This window comes from Apteryx mantelli, chromosome 7 (genome assembly GCF_036417845.1).
Source record: "Apteryx mantelli isolate bAptMan1 chromosome 7, bAptMan1.hap1, whole genome shotgun sequence".
NCBI classification, from domain to species: Eukaryota; Metazoa; Chordata; class Aves; order Apterygiformes; family Apterygidae; genus Apteryx; species Apteryx mantelli.
Genome location: NC_089984.1, coordinates 25,793,224 through 25,810,742, shown reverse-complemented (window position 1 = coordinate 25,810,742; position 17,519 = coordinate 25,793,224). Strand labels below are relative to the sequence as shown.

The 17,519-nt window shown below is 40.6% G+C and overlaps 2 long non-coding RNA genes across 2 annotated transcripts in view; one reads left to right on the top strand and one right to left on the bottom strand.

Annotated features, from left to right (window-relative positions):
- LOC136992418 (uncharacterized) overlaps positions 1-1,366 on the bottom strand; it is a 47,829-nt gene extending 46,463 nt beyond the window's left edge. The window contains exon 1 of the long non-coding RNA XR_010884654.1: positions 1,297-1,366. This is a non-coding gene — a long non-coding RNA (uncharacterized lncRNA). The remainder of the gene's footprint in view (positions 1-1,296) is intronic.
- Positions 1,337-8,021, top strand: LOC106494117 (uncharacterized). The gene is made up of 3 exons (XR_001294257.2): positions 1,337-1,389; positions 5,273-5,463; positions 7,959-8,021. It is a non-coding gene; the product is annotated as an uncharacterized lncRNA (long non-coding RNA).
- Positions 8,022-17,519: the final 9,498 nt, after the last annotated feature.

Below are 17,519 nucleotides of genomic sequence, written 5' to 3'. Positions count from 1 at the left end.
TCAGTGGCGAGTGGGAACGAAGGGTCATCAGGAGTCATTGTATATGGTTAAATAGTCACGCGTCATTTTGCACATTTATTAGTTCAGGTTAAAGCGAGAGAAGTCAGTAATGCAGAGACGCGTGCAGAGCAGGCTCCAGAACTGTTCTGCTAATGCAGTGCTAATAACGCCTGTCCTGGAGAATCCCGCCCATATTCCTCCAGGGAATATGAACACCCTTCTCCTTAAATATGGTCAAGATTTGGACAAAAATTTATTCCAAGTCTAAACAAGGTTTGCTGTTTATTTAAGAAGACTTTTTAGAAGCAGAATGTACATAAATCTTAGGGGAGAATGATCAAGAACAATGTATTTCTCACAACAAAAGGGGGGTGCTCGATACTATTTTAGCGTCATTCGTTACTAACGCTATCAGGTTTCAACAGCTGACTAAAAGTCATGGGTTTAGCATCCTTCAGGCGTAAGAGAGTAAGTGGTATGCTATTTTAAAAAATCACAAAGGATGCCCAGAAACACAAAACTTGTTTCTTAAACTAAGAATGCATAACTGAGAGTAGGTTGAGCTAGATCCAGAGAAATATGAAACAGCCATATAAAGGCAAAGAAAGTCTACTGTAATCACTGACTAGGTTAAATCTGAATTTGTAAAAAGCATGTTAACTGAGCCAACGGAGGTTGGCAGTTATGTACGTGCAGCTAGTTTTTCAAAGGAAGGCGAAAGAAAAACCAGCATCTGTTTATTCTGGCATCAAGACACTGTTACCCCAGCTGAAAGCTCAGCTATATTTGGTGTAGGCCCAGAATTATCTTCATTTTGCTCACTATATTATCATCCCTCTCAGACACATATATATGTTCTTAAAATGAATAATACTTTGCAGCAAGAGATAATGTTTTTAAGGAAGACTGATTCCAGCGAGGTTACTTAACTGCTCAGCAAGCAACAAAGCTCCTTCAGCCTCTCATGGTTTGTGGCTCCCCACTATCTGAGCTCCTTAAGGATTCAAAGCTTTTACTAAAACCCCGCATTGCTCCCACTTTTCTGTATGGGGAAACCAAGCCTAGAGAGATTATCTGATTTACTGGAGGGTCGATAATTCCCAGCCTTGTTGCAGCCAGGCCTCACCTGTGAAAACTAGCAACATGCCATAACTCACAGGTATAAAGGCTATTTACTTTCAAAACAGAGCAATAACGAAGCATACTGATGTCTAAAAAAGTAATGTCACGTACAAAGTATGTAGCTCAGGGAATGAGCTGACCATACTAAAACCAAAAGCGAAATATCACCCTTACCTTATTCGGGAGAGGTCTGTGACTGCTTCCCTTTTCCCAGCCGCCAAGAGCAGGAGCAATCTGGAGGAGACACCGGGAGCTGCAGTAAGACAGGTTTTGAGCTGCGACGGGTATCGCTGGGGCTTTGGGAATACACAAGCGTGCGGGAACGGCTGCGGGAGACTGCAGGGTGGCCGGAGCATCACCGAGGTCGGGACGAGCCGGAGCGAGGCACCGTGCCCGGCCCCCGGCTGAACGGGGCAGGCGAGCGGGATGCGCGCGGGGACGCGGCTGCCTCGGCGGCTGCTCCTTCCCTCCCTCCCTCCCTCCCTCCTTGCGGGAGAGGAAAGGCCCGTGGCGGCTGCCCGCACACCTGGTTGCAAACTGCCGCCTACTTCAGGCCACACGAAGGGCCTGCTGCAGAGCCAGAAACCGAATCCGGAGCACCTGAGCTTCAGGCCAGAGCCTTCATCGCTAAAGTCTCTGCTTTCTCACCAAATCGCTAGCATTTAACTCTCCAAAGTATACGTATGTCTACAAGTGGAAAAAAAAGAACAAATGGAAGAAATTCTGAAATTATTTCTTTATGGAAAAATCTCACAGAATACAAAAAAGCCAGAATTTCACAGAAATTAGAGCCCTGTGGAAATTACAATAAAAAGCCCACAGAATTTTATGAAAAAGTATTATTTATTCTTTTAATCTAGACCTATATTCCTGCTAGAGAACTCTGCAGTGAGACAAAAAAGTCCAGTTATAAAGCATTAAATTATCATTTGGACCGTACATAATGATTGCTAGAGAAGTGACTTCCTTCTGAAAATCAAGAATTTCATACTTGAATGAGAGCGAGCCCACCTTCACCAAGATGCATTATTGTCGTTAACTGTTCTACGAAACATGTTTTTCGTTACCTTACAAATGTGAAGTACTTCAAGACACTAAAGATTATTACCTCGCTATCTTTAGATATTCACTGAATTCACTGATTAAAAAGTCTCTAAACCATTTTTCCACGACTGCATCTATTTTTTCCTCTCTCTATCTACCACAATAGATATGTCACGCACAGCATAAACGCATACCATTGTACTTCCCACAAACATATTTTATGCTCAGATTGTGAAATGACTTAAATTCAGAGCGAGATTTGTATCTTTGTTCATATAAATGCCAGATGCATTGGAACTACTAGACACATTAGGAACCTGTTATCAGTCCCAAAATACCAATCAATTCAATAGCCTAGCGGGTGAATTTTAAATAAATAGATGCTTTACCAGGATTGGTTGATGTACCCCTGTACAGTGTGTGGTTGGTGGGAGGAAGGGCTTATTTGGGGCATCTCAGGATTTGTTCCAGTGCTCCACAAGGGGCTCCTCTCCCAGAGAAGACGGATAGGCAAAAGGTACCAGAGCCTGAGCCTGCAGCGTGGTGCTATTTGCAAATCATGTTTTCCAGATAACATGCATGTATCAGTTCTGAATTTAGTCTGTCCATTAACAACTTCTTTCCTAGATCATGTACACTGCCAGGAAGATGTATTTTCATTACCTTCCTATTTGGTTTTCATCATACTAATCTTGAGGCAAGCTTCAAAAAGGAGAACAGAGGTGCGATCCCCACCTGACTCTTGCAGAAAGTTTGTGAAGCTTAGAAAAGGGCTTAGGAAAGGCAAATTATGCATCAGGCAGCACAGTAATTAGCAAGTCTGCTAAATAAACCTCTGATGACTGGCCTTAGGAAAACAGGCTTTGCTGTTGAAAGCCTTGCAGGTAGTTATTGCTATATGTAAGGCTTTAGAATTAGAATTGAAAGGTGCCCTGAGCCACAGGCAGCTCAAATAGCCGACACTGCTCCTCAGTGGCAAACTGGCAACGAAGGGGCGAACAGGCACTTAGGATACGCTGATGCTGACATGGCAGCTCAGCTATTTCCACTGGTTCTTTTTTCCTAGTGCCTGAGAGATGGGTTGGCTCTGTATTCTGCTGAATCCTCTGATCACTTGTGGTCTTACTGAATTGGTAACAATGCAGGGCTTGCTAATGAATAAAGAAAAAAAAGCCTATTTTATTTCATTTGCCATTTTCTTCCACTTTTGCTTATACTTGCTCAGGAAGTCCGGCTGTTGCAAGAAGCAAAAGTGTATGAACACTGATGACTGGTCTCAGGCAAATATGCCTTGCACATGGGAGGCTCAGGAGTAGTTACTCTCAGATCTAAGGCCCAATGCAAATCTAAATTGGCACAGTGAGAAATTTTAGGTAAAAAGCCCATAAAATCTGGTTCATTCTCAGTCACTTTGTAATCTGTTATGCTAGTGCTTAAGAGAAACCTGCACAATGTGCCACTGACAGTGAGAATGCTGTCTCTGGAAAGGCGCTTCAAGAAAAGTCTAAAACAGCATTTTCATTTGCCTGAAGCGTGTCCTACGATATGAAGTACCTGATCTGCAACTTGACAGTTCATACTGACATCCTGCTCTCAGACCCTCATTGCTCAGGGGACATCCCTGGCACACGAGGTCATTCTTTCGGCTGCAAATCAGATCCAACTCGCAAAAATGGACTCTGGCTCCATCCTGGCGCAACGACGGTGGGTCAGCACCATCCCTGCCTGTGCAGATCATTGCTAGAAGACTCTGAGGAACGCAGCAGGACTGCCAAGGGACCGACCCGTCTGGCAGACACCGACGGCGCAGCTGCCTACCAGGAGAAAGCTCCTGCTGACAGGCTGGGCCATCTGGGCCTGCCAGACAAGGTAGGAGAGGCAGAGCCCACAAATCCATTTTTATACAGCGGCTATCAAAGACATAAATGTACTCTGTAGTGATCCATTGGGACATTTTATAAGCAGTCTGACGTCCGTAATGCACAAACCATGGCATTAAGTGGAAATTCTACTGTGTTTCAGGAATGCATTAATTATATCTAAAAGTGGAGGTAATTAGGTTGTGATTTGCTCTTGGATAATGGAAGAGAAAGTGTTTAATAGTGATTTAAGAATTTATAATGGAAGATTGGGCACGTCTCTGTAGATGAAATCCTTTCAGGAGTTTTTAAGCACAGATTTTTTTTCATGTTAACTATCAACACTCCTCTGAGAAAACAGCCCTTCGCATTAGAATGAGTAGTTTAAATGGAGATAAAAGCTTGGGACAGATTCTTACCTAGTGTGAACTGGCACATCCAGGCCGTTTTAGGATGTCTCAGCGAATCTCAGTTTTTGGTGCTCACAATGTGCGTGCCCCGAGTAAGCTTCCCAAATGAATTCCACGTCAGCCTATGAAAAGCATTTACTGGCCTCAACAGAGTCAGAATTCTTCAACATATTTAGAAGAAAACTGGCAAACAGCCAATCTCCTACAAAAAAAGGACAAAAAAGTGTGAGACTAAGTGGTTAGCGGGCAACAAAATAACTAATTCTGAATAAATAAAAAATAACTAGATTGCAGAAGTCTTACTTGTATTAGAAGTATTTACAAAATATGATTTTGACGTGCCCACGCTGAGATACCAGCAGAGACATACTCACAGAAATTGTGAAGCTTACACGTTCTGGATATTGATTTACTTTATTACTTCAGCCTAATCATTCAAAACTTGAAACATCCGGAGGTACGCAACAGTTGTGGAAGACAGCATGCTTATGGAAGTTACTGTCTACAGATTAGTGACTGGAGTTTGTATGCTTTGCATTAACAGCATCCTCAGAATAATTGTGCTGAAGACAATGATGAAAATTGTTAGAAATGGTCAAATTCACCTCACGTACAATATCATCTGGAGCTAGTGGAATTATATCAGAAAGCAATTAAACATGACTGAGCTCAGACTTAGAACTGTAGAAGTTAACTTATGGCACTATTAATTCTTAATGAATAGGACATATGTAGAAAAGTTTAAATAAAAACACACTGTATAAATACCTATGGCAAATGAGCTCACAATTACTCATGCTGGTTTTTGTTTCTGTTTTGATTATTTTCCGCCCTTAGCATATTCAGAATCACAGTGTTGCTGAAGCCGCCTGCTGTATCCCTCCCCTCACGCCTGAGTTGTACAGGCAATATGACCAACGTGCTGCTCATCTTGCCAAAATTCAGCTTCTTAAAGAACGAAAGGTCCCTTGAAAACAAGCATAACGTTCAGTGTGGTAGTACTTCAGGGCAGAGGAGAAAACCTACAGGTACACTATTTACCTTCTGATATCTCAAAACAAACACCTTCTCAATTAAAACAGAGTATTTGGGTTTTATGAGTATTCGAAAAAGTAACTTAGTGATAAGGTAATTTATGAATATTCAGAGGACACTGTTGCTTGTGTGTTACTGGCATCCTCTGTGCTCTGGGTAGAACACTCACAAAACATTCAAGCTTGATAGAAGGAGAAATAGTAGAAATTAGAGCATCAAAAACATCTTTTTATTGTGGGGTTTACAATTCTGTACACAAAGTTATGATTTTCATAAGTAAGGAAAGAATGAATTAACAAGTGTTGAATTTGGGAGTATATTTCTGTAAGTTAGTGAGCCTAGGAATAGTTGTGATAAGTCTCTGCCAATCAGGTTGTCAAACTGAAAAATTCTTCAAGCAAAACTTGAGTTTTATATTGACAGCATTTTTACAAGCTGGCAACTATGTGACTTGCCCAAAGCCTGCTGAAATCAGTGGGAGATTTTTACTGACTTGAATAAGGACTTTAACATGATATATTCCATAATGTGAATGGCACACTGTTCTCAGAATCTCTATCTTTGCAAAACTCCCTGTAGCTTTGTAATCAAAATGGACTGTTTTCAGTTTAGAAAATTTATATTAAAAATACAAAGTTTTATGGAGACACTGAATGCATTTTTTTAAAACCATATTATTCTTCAAAATTGCTTATATTTAATTACTCTACACAGCAAAGCCAGCTAGTAATAAGAACAGAAAACCAGGAGACAGGAAATCCAGGTTCGGTTCCATTCTTTATGTGATTTTGTGCAGTTTATTGAAATTTCTGTTCTTCTGTGATGAAAATAATTCCATAAGCATGCCCTCCTTGAGCACTTCAAGTACAAAGGTTTTTCTACTAAAAAAATCTGCGATAAATACATACCAAACTGAAGAATTAAACTTACTCAACTGTTTATCTGCAGTCCAGAACAGTTTTGCAGGAGAAATGGCCTAGAGACCATTCATAAACATTCACTGTCAGTATGGCTTCTGCAGACACCCACCAAAAAAGACACTTAAAAATTTCTCCATATGCTTCAGAAGTGGGAATTTTAGGATGCCTTGATTTGCACTTGTTCACACAGAATTACTATAAAACGTGTGGGCTGCTGACTGAGATACTGGAAAGTAGCAGTAAGCATCAGTGGTAAGGACTGTTGCTCTCACCCGGGAAGACTTCTGCAAATACCCCAGCATCAGGAGAAACCCCCTACACCTGCTGGAGAAGGCAGCTCAGACCAGGATCATAAGGGATCCCTGCCTGCTCCACTAATGGAGGTCTCGTTCTGAGGTTTATGATGCTACATAAGGAAGTAAACACAGCGAGAATATAGTGTTGCTTATATTATAATAAAACATGTCATTTTCTGAGTTTAATAATAAAGAAGTTTGTGCTATGTAATAACTGGAAAAACTTGCCATGTTGGTTTTCACACTATTCTCTATTTTCAATCAGTAAGGTCATTCTAGCTTTTTTTTTTTGTTATTTTTGCACGCTGCTCAGGAAAATTTCATACCGAGACATGAAGAATGATGGTATTTTATTTGTTAGTGTGATTACATTTTGCGAAATGCTTTCCCATTCGCAGCCTCCTTCCATCCTTCCCCTAGGTCATGCCTGTCTTGCAACCCAGTGGGAGGATTTTCAGGCAGGGCCCTTAAGTGCGATTAATATTTCAGTTCAGCTGCTGAACCAAAAACATTTTTAGGAAACAAAGATTCAGATAAAGTCAAGATAAAAGTGCAGTGGGGCTTATTTTATTTTGCTGAGAAGAGAAAACAGAAGGCCCTCATTCACTCTGAATCAGAAAGGAAGCTTTTATTTCATTCGGGCACGTTTAACGAAAGCAAGACACAGAAATTAAACTAGACCTCACACGCCATTCACAAAGCTGAGGAGAGCACAGCTTCCTTTTACTGACCAACTCGGTGCACTCACCTCGAATGCGGGAGGCCCAGGCCCTGCCTGATGCAAAGCACAGGTTTAGGAGCTCGTGGGATGTGGGCCAAGAAGACTTGACTGCTGACTTCCCCCATGGCTGGCAAGTGCTCTGACCACTGGAGCGCAGCATCAAGAAGATGGAAAAGCACGACTCCTCCCTCATTTCGTGAATCAGGCTGTGGGGCGACAGTATTTAAGAGCTGAAATTACCCATTAAAATTGTGGCTAATTTTGGATCAAACAAAATGTCAGGTAGATCCTGAAGGTACAAAAGAAAATTGCTATAGTTTTGAATAGCTATAAGTATGCAAAGCCTTTTAGATATATTTTATGAATACTTCATTTATCAAACGTAATTTCTGATGTACTTGTTTCTCTTGCTGCAAAAATCAGACACATTTGCTAAAAAACCCCCAAGTCTTCAGTGAAATAAGCACTGAAGCCAGAAGCTGTACTAATACTAAAGGCATGTATTGGTTACAAAGTAGAACACTGACCTAGAGTTACCTCTTGTTTTTCAGTTCCCTTCAGCCAAACCCATCCTGTGCCCTGCTTGTGGTCAGTCTGAGAAACCAACAAAAAAAAAAAAGAAAAAAGAAAAAGAAAAATCAAAACACAAAAATAAACTTTTTTTGATTATAGGTGAGTTGTAAATATGTGGTTCAGTTTGCTGTGGTTCTCTCTTCACAAGCCATCTATGCTAAAAAGTAGTTGAGGGACATGGGAAAGACAGTTACTTAGATTTATTAGATATAATAGGTATTTCAAGTTTGGTAACATCACTACGCATTTTGGTTCCTGTGTGAATATTCAGGAACAGAGATACATTTCAGAATAAATGTATTATAGTGGTTTCCATTTTAATCTTTTTTTTCCTAATGTTAATGTTTAACCTGAACATGTATAAATCTATAGACTGAAGTTTGATTGCAGTGCATTACACTGATGAAAAGGGCTAAAGGGCTAGAAAACATTTTATGATACCTAATTGTGGTCATGACGCAGAGTCGCTTTCACCAGCAGTGGAAAATTTGTAGTTTCCCTGTCAATAAACAGGGGAACAGTTAATACTCACCAATAAATACTTCCCCAAATGCCTTGAAGATGTAAGGAGCAAAATACTGAATGTTATTAAAAGCATAACGTGGTTATTGAAAGAGAAGCTATAACTCATTGCACAGTTAAGAGTCTTTATTAAACTGAAATCCCATGGGTGAGGGCCCTGGAAGGAAGGAGTGTAGGAATCCCATGGGTGAGGGCCCTGGAAGGAAGGAGTGTTCAAGAGAGTTGGTTAATATTCAAACATCACTTCCTCCAGGCTCAAGAGCGGTGCATCCCTATGAGTAAGAAGTCAAGCAAAGGAGGCAGGAGACCTGCATGGATGAGCAAGGAGCTCCTGGCAAAACTCAACCAGAAGAAGGAAGTCTACAGAAAGTGGAAAGGGGGACAGGCCACTTGGGATGAATATAGGAATGTTGTCAGAGTATGCAGGGATGCGACGAGGAAGGCTAAGGCCCGTTTGGAATTAAATCTGGCTAGAGATGTCAAGGACAACAAGAAGGGCTTCTTCAAATACATCAGCAGCAAGAGGAAGACTAGGGAAAACGTGGGCCCTTTGCTGAATGGGGTGGGTGCCCTGGTGACGAAGGATGCAGAGAAGGCAGAGTTACTGAATGCCTTCTTTGCTTCAGTCTTTACTGCTCAGGCCAGCCCTCAGGAACCCCAGACCCTGGAGGCAAGAGAGAAAGTCTGGAGAGAGGAAGACTTTCCCTTGGTGGAGGAGGAGTGGGTTAGAGATCATTTAAGCAAACTTGACACCCACAAATCCATGGGCCCTGATGGGATGCACCCACGAGTGCTGAGGGAGCTGGCGGATGTTATTGCTAAGCCACTCTCCATCATCTTTGAAAGGTCATGGAGAACAGGAGAGGTGCCCGAGGACTGGAAGAAAGCCAATGTCACCCCAGTCTTCAAAAAGGGCAAGAAGGAGGACCCAGGGAACTACAGGCCAGTCAGCCTCACCTCCATCCCTGGAAAGGTGATGGAGCAGCTCATCCTGGAAGCCATCTCCACGCATGTGGAGGAAAAGAAGGTGATCAGGAGTAGTCAGCATGGCTTCACCAAGGGGAAATCATGCTTAACCAATCTGATAGCCTTCTATGATGGGATGACTGGCTGGGTAGATGAGGGGAGAGCAGTGGATGTTGTCTACCTAGACTTCAGCAAGGCTTTTGACACTGTCTCCCATAGCATCCTCATAGACAAGCTCAGGAAGTGTGGGTTAGATGAGTGGACAGTGAGGTGGATTGAGAACTGGCTGAATGGCAGAGCTCAGAGAGTTGTGATCAGTGGTACAGAGTCTAGTTGGAGGCCTGTAGCTAGCGGTGTCCCCCAGGGGTCAGTACTGGGTCCAGTCTTGTTCAACTTCTTCATCAATGACCTGGATGAAGGCACAGAGTGCACACTCAGCAAGTTTGCTGACGATACAAAACTGGGAGGAGTGGCCGATACGCCAGAGGGCTGTGCTGCCATTCAGAGGGACCTGGACAGGCTGGAGAGGTGGGCGGAGAGGAACCTCATGAAGTTCAACAAAGGCAAGTGCAGGGTCCTGCACCTGGGGAGGAATAACCCCATGCAGCAGTACAGGTTGGGGGTTGACCTGCTGGAAAGCAGCTCTGCTGAGAAGGACCTGGGAGTGCTGGTGGACACCAAGTTAAGTATGAGGCAGCAATGTGCCCTTGTGGCCAAGAAGGCCAATGGTATCCTGGGCTGCATCAGAAAGAGTGTTGCCAGCAGGTCGAGGGAAGTGATTCTCCCCCTCTACTCAGCCCTGGTGAGGCCACATCTGGAGTACTGCGTCCAGTTCTGGGCTCCCCAGTACAAGAGGGATGTGGCACTACTGGAGCAAGTCCAGCGAAGGGCCACAAAGATGATTAGGGGACTGGAGCATCTCTCTTATGAGGAAAGGCTGAGAGAGCTTGGCCTGTTTAGCTTGGAGAAGAGAAGGCTGAGAGGAGATCTTATCAATGTGTATAAGTATCTGAAGGGAGGGTGTCGAGAGGATGGGGCCAGACTCTTTTCAGTGGTGCCGAGCGACAGGACGCGAGGCAATGGGCACAAACTGAAACACAGACACTTCCATCTTAACATGAGGAAAAACTTTTTCACTGTGAGGGTGACAGAGCACTGGAACAGGTTGCCCCGAGAGGTGGTGGAGTCTCCTTCTCTGGAGATATTCAAAACGCGCCTGGATGCAATCCTGTGCAATGTGTTCTAGGTGACCCTGGTGGAGCAGGGGGGTTGGACTAGATGATCTCCAGAGGTCCCTTCCAACCTCAGTGATTCTGTGATTCTGTGAAATTCTGTGAAATACAAGTATTTCCCATTAAAATCTCTGTTTTCCCTTTAAAATGTGTTAAAATCCCTGTTCCAAAGGATTTATTTGTTCTGTCCAGCACATATCCTAATGAGACTTCTTTATTCAGATTATTTGAACAAGTAATTCAATAATTGTAAAATGAAGCTCTAACCTAAGCAATTCTTTCCTGCATTCTTTTGATATCACTACTTTCACACTTGACAAGCTGTGACAAAATTCTTTGCTAACTATTACCAACAAAAAGCTCTAAGATAGTCTTTGCTGCAGAATCTTCACCTTTTAATCTGCTATAATTAAGACAAAAGAAATTATGATATCAGCACCACACATTTCCAAAAGTGATCTTGATTAAAAAGCTTAAAAAGAGTTGGTAGCCACCTGGCATATAACTTGGTTGTAGGATCTGATCCTTCCAAAACACAGGAGTCTCTTGCTTCATGTTTTCCACCTTTACCTCTGGGGTAAAAAGACACAGAGGTGCAAGTTGACTTGAAGTCATTACAGAGATATCTAGATGTAACTAACGGCTAATCACAAAAATTTAGCGCATCAGGATATTGCATTTATGACATTCTTAAGACAGTTATAGGTCCAGTACTAAAGAACATGAATAAATGAAGCTAAAAAAAAGGCAGATAAAGAGAGACTTTTTTCCATAATTATCTCTAAAAGAAATGACTGGCTAATATCAAGACATTTCATCCACTAATCTCATCAGTTTAGAAATAAACCTACATTGCAAGGTCCTTTGTTCCTGTCTAGTTACCAATTTCTAGCAAAACTTGTTTGAACAAGGACAGGAAATCAAATACATAGGCGACACATTCAGAGAGCTTCAGCTAGTGTCTGGCTTTCATGGACTGGCTGACAGTAACAAGCAGTAGCAGTTCCAAAGTGAAAAACTGAGAAGAGCTTAAAGAGCTTAAGCGAAGGACTGCAGCCCCTCAGCACAGGCAGGCAACTTGCTGCACTGCTGACATAATGCTGCTAAACGAAGTGTCCTGCACTTTTCCATCTGGCAGCCTTCGAAATCCCTGAGATGGCTCTATTAGGGCAGCAGGTGACATGCTAGCTGAGCAAACACTGAGATCTCCTGGTGCTATTTAAATTAGGCTTGGTTAAAAATTGGTCCAAATAGCCAGGCTTGACACAGATACTGTTAACTCTTTGACTGTTTAAATGTTGTCAAATAGGTTGGGATTTCATATGGTCCATACGGGATTTCATATGATTGTATATGGAGCTTGATTACTTTAGCTAATCATGAGAACAAGGAAGAAGAGATCCAAATACCGACTGATCTGAAACTCACAGGCTATCCTCAACGTACTTTTCTCCTAGACAGGCCTTCTACAACTGAGGATAACCACATCCCCTGCCTGGCTCCTCAGAAACCTCTGAAACAAAAGATAAAGCTTTTTTTGGTTGGTTGGTTGGTTGTTTTTAAGATCTGGAGAAAGGGATGGTTTGGCTCAGGGTGGCAGCGGCCACCGGGGTCATTACTGTGAGCTGAGCCAGGGAGAAACACAGTCTCCTAACAGAGAAGCTAGCTGCCACGCGGTGACTTATCTGGGGGACATAAGGGCTGGGAAGGAGGAGAAGAGGGAAGTTCAAATAAAAATAAGACAGAGCAGGAAAACAGTGAAAGGTTGGGGGCTACTGAATGGACTGGCAAGAAAAACAGGGATGAGCTCGAGATGCAAGAGGCCAAATGGATGCTAAACTCTCCAATCCTCCCCCACCACAACCTCCAACCATTCTTTTCAGCCAGCTTTCTTTTAAAAGGCAAAGACACATTTACAAGACTGAGTTGCACTCCAGACACACAACTCATTCTCCTTTTCTTTATTAATATTAGAATCATTTTGATTTATGAAAATGTACTGCAAATAGAGGATTGACATTACATATAGCGAGGAAGGATAAGGACTGACAAGAGAATTAGTCACAGAATTCATCAATATAAGTGACAATTCAGTTGTGAAGAAAGAAGCCTGTTAAGGTCCCCTAAATTACCTTATGCCTTAAGAAAACACAAAGTAAAACTTGAGTTCTACACAAAAAAGGAGAGAAAAAAATTAAATATGTCACAAATTAGCCTATTTCTGTCAACTACCTGCAACTTCCCTAGATTACAGAATCATCCCGTAGGTTATAGTACCTCAGCTGAAATGCAGGCTGTTTGGGTTGTTTCTAAACACTTCCTCAAGATCTGTAAAAAGAACACAAGAGACTTTAGATTATTATAGAAAGTTTTAAACGTTTCTTGTTGCAACTTGGCTTTGCAATATAGTACCTATGCTGTGTCTTCCAAACCTGAAGTGTTAGCAAAATGCTCTTTATGCTGGTGCAATCACCTGCCAGCAGGGTATCTGTGATGCATAATAGTGCAGAAGCTTAAAAGATACAGAATTAATGGGTACCACATGAAAGAACAGCTGAATTTGTAATTAATACCTGGAATGCTGTTGTTCTTAATTGGGCTAACACAGCTTTTCAATAATACTCAAGTGATATTTTCAAATTTTCTTTGCAGCTCATTATTAAAACTTAAACCTTTAATCTAAAAGAATATGGATTATATACCGAAGAAGTGCATGGCAAAAAATAATCTACTGCCAAGACCTTGGGCTACAAGCATCAATAGCATAACTAGGCACAGGGATTTGGGTTTACCCAAGTTTAAACTAGATGGGTACTGACCAAAGCTCCAGAGCCACCACATATCATAATGAAATCACCATGAAGATACTGAAAATGAACCTAAGATTATTAAAGACATTGTTCTGCCACCTTCAGGACCACTGCTAATGAGAAGCCTGCTAAAAGACGCATTTGTTTAGAGTTTACACTAAGACATGGGTGAGGGCGGACTGCAGTTGGATGAGCTGTGGAAATAGGGCTGATTAAAAATGCATAGACAACAGGGTCGCTCTGAATATGTGCAGTCGATATTTTCCAGGACTTTTAGAAACCTAGCCACTGCCAGACATACAGAATCTGAGATACCAGCAAGCAAAATATTTGAAATGTTATCAGACCTGAATATATTAATGACTTTGCAACACTCCGTTAGCATGGTATTGCATACAATACTTATGTCTTATTCTAGTTGGTAATGGGTTTTGTCGTTATTTCAGTTATGTTTAAAAAACAGTGTCCAAGATAAACTTTCCGCTTTTAATTTGTGCTGCTTTCAGCGCAATCCTATCCTAGACACAAAGATGATGTATACTATTGTATAGTATCTTAGGTCTGGCTTATTTGAACTCTAGATGAATTTTCCAAATTATAGACCTATATATGTATATATAGTACAATTTCAAAGTGAAAGCTTCCATTTCTTTATCTTCCTACAGTTACATGGTATGGTGTATTATAAATGGCAGTAGATCTTGAAGATTGTGAGAGGCTGCATTACTATGAAAAAAACCACAGGATTGACGCTGTATGTAATGACAGGAGAAATTAGTCTGGGATCGGTAGTGCTGCATGTAACTAGTGATTTCTTTTTCATGGTACACCTGTAAGTATGAAAATTCTAACTGAATGTATGATCAAGAATAGCATCTGTGCTTATGTCATATATTTAACAAGCTCTGCTAATAGAGTCAGCAATGAAGAAATTGAGAAAGTTTTCAAAGGCAAAAGATAAACTGAGAGTACCTTGGCACCATGAAATACAAAAGATTTGATGCATCAGTTGGAACTGATGTTCCTTGAGACAATGAAGAGAAAACCAGGAAGTATGTTTTTTCTTTTTAACACCTGTGAAAAATGCCCCAAGCAATGAGACCTTCACATTCATAACTGCAGTGTATGAAGTGCACCCACTGCAAACAGTTACAAGTGAAATAATACACACAAATACAGCTAGCACATTGGGGGTTAGGGGATGGGGTGGGGGGGAAAAATCAAGCACAGCTTAAAAAATTCCCCAAATATCACTTTAATATTAAACTTACTCCTGTTGCATCACTCATATTTTGGTTACAGGCCAATGAGTGTAAACAGTAGCTCCGACAACAAATGGGGAATGAAGAACAGAAGGCAGTTACTAGCATAGCTGAATTGATGTTGCCTCAACAGCTTTGATTATAGGAGGATGCTTAACTTTTAGAAGCAAATATAGAAAAGTGGCTCTTCTAAAATAATTTCGCTAACATATTAGCCCTGGAGCTGTAAGTTCCTGGCCAACACCCTAGACTGTTGAAGAAACTAAGTTTACTTTTTGAAAGGAAGGATTTATAGGTGTTGAATATTTCAGTGTAAGAACCAACACTGTAGAAACCTGAAAGCATGTGAAACCCATCACCAGCAGAAACTAGGTGAGCATGGGCTATGAGGTGATCAATCCCTGCCCCCCACCCAAAAAAAGCAAAAAAAAAAGCAAAAAAAAAAGCAAAAAAAAAAGCAAAAAAAAAAGCAAAAAAAAAAGCAAAAAAAAAAGCAAAAAAAAAGCAAAAAAAAAGCAAAAAAAAAGCAAAAAAAAAGCAAAAAAGGCCAAAAAAGGCCAAAAAAGGCCAAAAAAGGCCAAAAAAGGCCAAAAAAGGCCAAAAAAGGCCAAAAAAGGCCAAAAAAGGCCAAAAAAAAGGCCAAAAAAGGCCAAAAAAGGCCAAAAAAGGCCAAAAAAGGCCAAAAAAGGCCAAAAAAGGCCAAAAAAGGCCAAAAAAAGGCCAAAAAAAGGGCAAAAAAAGGCCAAAAAAAGGGCAAAAAAAAAGGCAAAAAAAAAGGCAAAAAAAAAGGCAAAAAAAAAGGCAAAAAAAAAGGCAAAAAAAAAGGCAAAAAAAAGGCAAAAAAAAAAGGCAAAAAAAAAGGCAAAAAAAAAAAGCAGCAAACAACCCGTAAGGAGTTCAAATACAGCTTAGTCCTAATGCCACAGGAGGTTTCAACCCCTGCCTGGCAACCAGCCGAGCAAAGTGGGGAATTAACTTGGAACCCTTTTCACAGATTTACAGTAATTCTCCAATAGCCTGGACTACTGGAAAGTGGATTTTGTTCCAGAAAGCACAATTTGAGATAATACAGTTTAGTGCTCTTAAATCAATATGCAGAAATATGATATCAAATAGATTCTGAAACCTAAAACAAAACCACACAAACCAAAATGCAAACAGGTTTTTTATATGCAAGAGGAATAAATTAAGTTTATTACTTTAAAAGCTTTGGTTTGTGTGAATGGCAAGTGTTTCCAAAGCTAACGGTTGATCTGCCTTTGGAAAAGCTTTTATTTCACTACAAAAATTGTCACAAAGTTATAGTCCCAAATGAAAAGTGATGCAGAACATGTTACAATATTGTCTAACTGTACTGAAATCAGTAAGCACTGTACAGATATGCATATGGGTGAATATTATGGTTTACCTAAATTTTAGCTAATTTTATCCAACACGACTGAATTAAAGAAAAACAATAGTTTTAGTTCTTAAACTCTAAAAGAGTAATCAAACAGTAAAATCACTAAAATAAACCTCATCATTTAAGAAAGGAATAAACTTAGATTTCTATGACTAAAAAGTAATTCTGCAGAACTACTATATATGCAAGCAGAATTCCTCTTCCACAAACTTTCCTCTGCTTCCAAGACTGCCTTCCCTTCTCCCTGCATTGCTCAATCCACCTAATTTCTTTTTTTTGTTGTTTGTTTTTACTATCTTGCCTTTAGTCTTTTTACTTTTAAGGAAAAGTGCTAATTTTTGCTTTCAGTTAGTAGTTCTCTTACCTGTACCCTGCCAATCCAATGGATGGGTGAAGAGATCAACTAGAAAACAAACCAAACCTAAACAAAAAAATTCTAACCACTCAAACCTCCTGTTCTTACTTTTTACTTTATTTTGGCTTTATTTCAAAACAGACTTCTCTTGCCAGCCACCTTCCTCTATATTCTCAACAAAAAAAGCAAACAAAAAAAATTATCTGCAGTTCTCTCAGAACCAGTAGATGGCTACAAAGAAATGATGAGCCTTAAGATCTGTGAAATGACTTTTCTAGGGGAAAACAGCAGCATTAAAGGAAATATTAATCTATCTCAACTTTAACTTGCTAAATAGAGCACTGAAAACTGGTAAAGTGAAATGGTGAAATGCACTCTTATTTTCATGGTGGCTTGGTATGTAATTCATTTAGAGAAAAGAGAGAGCTCATTTAAAATTAAAGGCTATCTGGCTTGTCTCAACTGTTTTTATTTCCTCATGTAAGAATCTTAGAGGAATATGGGATTCTGTGCTTTCTCCTCATGTATTAAAGCCATCCCCGTTTTATGGAGTTGCATTTAACTACCATGATGGATTACTTTTTCTATTAATGAAGTGAAATGCTTAACAATGAATAAGATGCATTTAGTATCACAGAATGTGTCTTGTCAAATAATTTTAAAATCAGAGCTGGATACGCCTTCATTTTGATATCCAGACAGACTTGGGAAAAGATCCCTCTTTAGGGAAATAAGTAAGATGATAAAATTAAGTGCCTTCTCTGCTCTGCGTGACTGATGCTACTGGCGTATCTACCCATCCTTCCAGGTCAACTATTAAACCCCCTCGCCTCCCCAAACAGTATGAATGCTGCCACCACACTCCTTGAAAAGGTGGTGTGTAAGGTTACCTAAAATAACTGAAAGACAGACAAAGACAAAACCAAAACTAAGATCTACACATTTGAGTTTAAGCCACACTGCCTTCAAAATGACTGTGCTTTGGCGAAT